At 45.5% G+C, this 4,497-nt stretch overlaps 1 long non-coding RNA gene across 1 annotated transcript; it reads right to left on the minus strand.

Moving 5' to 3' along the window:
* Nucleotides 1-1,371: 1,371 nt before the first annotated feature.
* Nucleotides 1,372-2,018, minus strand: LOC118565150. The gene is made up of 4 exons (XR_004932212.1): nt 1,959-2,018; nt 1,751-1,813; nt 1,591-1,674; nt 1,372-1,496 (listed from the first exon to the last, which is right to left on the minus strand). It is a non-coding gene; the product is annotated as an uncharacterized LOC118565150 (long non-coding RNA).
* Nucleotides 2,019-4,497: the final 2,479 nt, after the last annotated feature.

Here is a 4,497-nt window from a genome sequence, read left to right on the forward strand (position 1 = left end):
GCGTCGCTTGACACGTTGTGGGAGGCGTCGCTTGACACGTTGTGGGAGGCGTCGCTTGACACGTTGTGGGAGGCGTCGCTTGACACGTTGTGGGAGGCGTCGCTTGACACGTTGTGGGAGGCGTCGCTTGACACGTTGTGGGAGGCGTCGCTTGACACGTTGTGGGAGGCGTCGCTTGACAAGTTGTGGGAGGCGTCGCTTGACACGTTGTGGGAGGCGTCGCTTGACACGTTGTGGGAGGCGTCGCTTGACACGTTGTGGGAGGCGTCGCTTGACACGTTGTGGGAGGCGTCGCTTGACACGTTGTGGGAGGGCGTCGCTTGACACGTTGTGGGGAGGCGTCGCTTGACACGTTGTGGGAGGCGTCGCTTGACACGTTGTGGGAGGCGTCGCTTGACACGTTGTGGGAGGCGTCGCTTGACACGTTGTGGGAGGCGTCGCTTGACACGTTGTGGGAGGCGTCGCTTGACACGTTGTGGGAGGAGTCGCTTGACACGTTGTGGGAGGCGTCGCTTGACACGTTGTGGGAGGCGTCGCTTGACACGTTGTGGGAGGCGTCGCTTGACACGTTGTGGGAGGCGTCGCTTGACACGTTGTGGGAGGCGTCGCTTGACACGTTGTGGGAGGCGTCGCCTGACACGTTGTGGGAGGCGTCGCCTGACACGTTGTGGAGGCGTCGCTTGACACGTTGTGGGAGGCGTCGCTGACACGTTGTGGGAGGCGTCGCTTGACACGTTGTGGGAGGCGTCGCTTGACACGTTGTGGGAGGCGTCGCTTGGACACGTTGTGGGAGGCGTCGCTTGACACGTTGTGGGAGGCGTCGCTTGACACGTGTGGGAGGCGTCGCTTGACACGTTTGTGGAGGCGTCGCTTGACACGTTGTGGGGAGGCGTCGCTTGACACGTTGTGGGACGGCGTCGCTTGACACGTTGTGGGAGGCGTCGCTTGACACGTTGTGGGAGGCGTCGCTTGACACGTTGTGGGAGGCGTCGCTTGACACGTTGTGGGAGGCGTCGCTTGACACGTTGTGGGAGGCGTCGCTTGACACGTTGTGGGAGGCGTCGCTTGACACGTTGTGGGAGGCGTCGCTTGACACGTTGTGGGAGGCGTCGCTTGACACGTTGTGGGATGCGTCGCTTGACACGTGTGGGAGGCGTCGCTTGACACGTTGTGGGAGGCGTCGCTTGACACGTTTGTGGGAGGCGTCGCTTGACACGTTGTGGGAGGCGTCGCTTGACACGTTGTGGGAGGCGTCGCTTGACACGTTGTGGGAGGCGTCGCTTGACACGTTGTGGGAGGCGTCGCTTGACACGTTGTGGGAGGCGTCGCTTGACACGTTGTGGGAGCGTCGCTTGACACGTTGTGGGAGGCGTCGCTTGACACGTTGTGGGAGGCGTCGCTTGACACGTTGTGGGAGGCGTCGCTTGACACGTTGTGGGAGGCGTCGCTTGACACGTTGTGGAAGTCCAATTCCACTTCATTGGTTTCCAGTTGCACTTAACAAGTCATTGTTAGATATTCACATACCTTTTAGTCTTCATTATAATAAATGTACATGTAATTAAAAGCTTAATAGAATTAAACAATTACCTTCTTTTGAAGTTCCCAGCAACCTGTAATCCATTGACTGGAGTAAAGCAACTTTCTTTAGAGGACTCTCACTTTGGGACAAGGCTGAAACAAATCAACGTCAGTTTAGCCTGAAGTAAGCTAGTTTAACAATTTGCATATCCAAACACTTTTAGCTTACAGTTTCCAGTCCCTTTTGTTTCATAGTGTTGTCCTCCATTATGATCAATCGGTAAACAAGACCCTGTGAATTGAATAGCATATTTGTTTCTCATAGCATCTTTTCACAACTATAGCGGCAAACTTCCAGGATCACAAACTGACTACTGAATCACCCATAGTTTTTAAGTATACACAAGAAAATTTAAAAACAAAGAAACTACACAAACCTTTAAGCCACAATGCAACTGCACAAAAACCCAGAAGCCAAATTCCTCCCATTGTTCCTGCCACAACTGAATGGTCAACCAGCACCTGAGGCTTAAATAGAGCTCTCTGCAGGTGCTACAGCTGTGGCTCATCAGCTCCAAATTGTTTTGTTTATCTCAGACAACCAAAGTCTTACTGAGTATTTACTGAGATCAAGGCAATTTTTCCATGAATATAGTGTAGCTTTTTATTGATTTTTTTTAAGTTTTCCTTACCATGTTTTTCTCAGCAATTCTAATTAAAGAACATTGTGGCTTTATAGACAACTCTCATCCAATAACAAGCCAAATAAATGGAAATACAATGAAAACAATTTTCATTTGACCAGTGGGAGCTTCTATCTTATTTCATCTAAATGGTTAATTTCTTTTTCTTGGGGAAAACTCTTCTCCTGCGATTTTGTTCATTCTCTCCATAATGGCATTTTCACAGTATTAACATTTCAACTAAGGAAAGTTATGTTGAGTCTTAATCTTCTGAACCTTATTTTCCATATTAAGAACCATACTGATTAGATAATATTGCAACCTCGTCAGCAAGAGGTTATGAGGCATCATTTTAATTTTATTTTTCTCTCAGTATTATCTTTTCTTTAATATTAAATGCATCTAGTAAAGTACTGCAAATTTTAGAATTGGGCATATAAGCTTTTGCTTCTGAACTTTTTAGTTCACTTTTTTATTGCTTTTGTGTATCTGTTTTGGAAATATGTATTTTGTGACTGAAAAAAATTCAAACAAACAACGATGAATGTAATATTCCAATGTCTTTGTCTTTTGATCGTGGCCCCATCCTGCTAGTTAATGCTGTTCAAATTAATTTGACATGGAATCACAAAAAAAGTCAGTTATCCATCCAACATCTATCTTCCCATCCATTTTCTCTTATTTCCCAAGGTTAGTTTGACAGATTAGAAAACCCCTACGATGGACATATAGACATCCCTCTCTCTAGGAACTATACCAAGCTCTTTCTGTGGTTTTATGTTAACAGGGATATTTTGAATCCTGCAGCTTCCCTGAGGTTACTTCCCAGAGGGATGTACCTGAAGCTTAGGATCAGAGACTACAGTCATTGAAATAATTTCTGTGGAGAGGACCAGTTGCTCTGCTCTCATCTTCTTCCTATGAACAGCCTGCCTTTAAAACTGATCCTGACCACCCTCCCCTGCAGAGCAATGCAATTCATGGCAGTCATGTTTAGTGAATTTATATTTGGAGCAGTCAACATTAGAGAGGAAGAGTCAGTTAACTCCATGTGAGCTATAGACCTCTGCCCGTATTCAAAAAGATTCCTAAATATATTTCTTAGAACTTTACCTTGGTAAGTCAAAAGTTATTCACAAAGCACCCTAAGCCTTAAGAGAGCTCCTAAAATGAAAAAAATGTTTAGAGTAGTGAGGAGTGCCTGTATTCATAAAGATTCCCAAGACTAAAAGTAGCTTTTAGCAAAATCTTAGAATTTCCCGAATTCTTAGAGTGTTACTTTGGTAAAATAAAAGTTATTCACAAAGCATCTTAGTCCTTATAAGAGCTCCTAAATTGAAAAAAATGTTAGGAGTAGTGAGGAGGACTTTTAACGAGTCTGACAAAGTGGGTGAGAACACCTTTTGCTTCAGTTCATATAATTTTAGGTAACATTCTTGTTTTGATTTAGCCATATTTTATTTAGTTTACAAACGTATACTATACCAGATTTGTGTATGTTTTGCATTTCTAAAGATTATTTACTACAACATCTTGGTTTAAATCAATTCACAGTTCCAGTTTGTATTTATTGTTTGATCATTTAACTTGTGCATTTTATTTTGGTGAACTCACCTTAGTTGTCTGTTTCAGGAGAAAGTGTTACCTCACTTCCTGTAATTATAGCTTCCTGTTAGAGCTAAGGTCACAGGAAGGGACCAGATGAAGAGGGAGAAAAAAACAACTATTTAAATTTGATGCAGTCAAATTTAGGCATTGGGTAAAATCATTCTGTGTGGATTTAATTTTACATTGTTATAGCCATACTCATAAAGGGGGAGGTTGCGCCTCAGGGGTCGTGGGGTGGTATCTGGTTGGCTGGCCCATTCAGTTCATGTTGGCCCCATCTCCGAGTGGATGGGGTCGTGGGTCGTCTTGGCTGGGATCAGGGTGGAGTGTTAGGACCAGAGTATGGACCGGGTAAGTCGGGTTGTGATACTCCCCCCTTGTGCCCCATGTTGATGTTGGGGTTAACCTCACAGATCTGGGGGGAGTCAGCTTTGTTGGTCCCTCTTGGGCACCTTGATCTGGGGGTCCCTTCGGGCATCAGGGGTTGTGGTTCCCCTGGTGACTGCTTCAGTGCTCTGAGGGGCAGGGAATCTTTGGCCCCTCACAACCACTATTGACGATTTTTCTTATGGATAAACCTTACATACATTATCAGTTGATTTTGGTGTACTTTTTATTTCTCTCTTTGCAGATAGAAGCAAACTCAGAGGATGTTATATTGCTCTCTCCCTGTCCTCTTTTTACT

The sequence above is a fragment of the Fundulus heteroclitus genome, chromosome 13, assembly GCF_011125445.2.
Source record: "Fundulus heteroclitus isolate FHET01 chromosome 13, MU-UCD_Fhet_4.1, whole genome shotgun sequence".
In the NCBI taxonomy this organism is placed as follows: Eukaryota; Metazoa; Chordata; class Actinopteri; order Cyprinodontiformes; family Fundulidae; genus Fundulus; species Fundulus heteroclitus.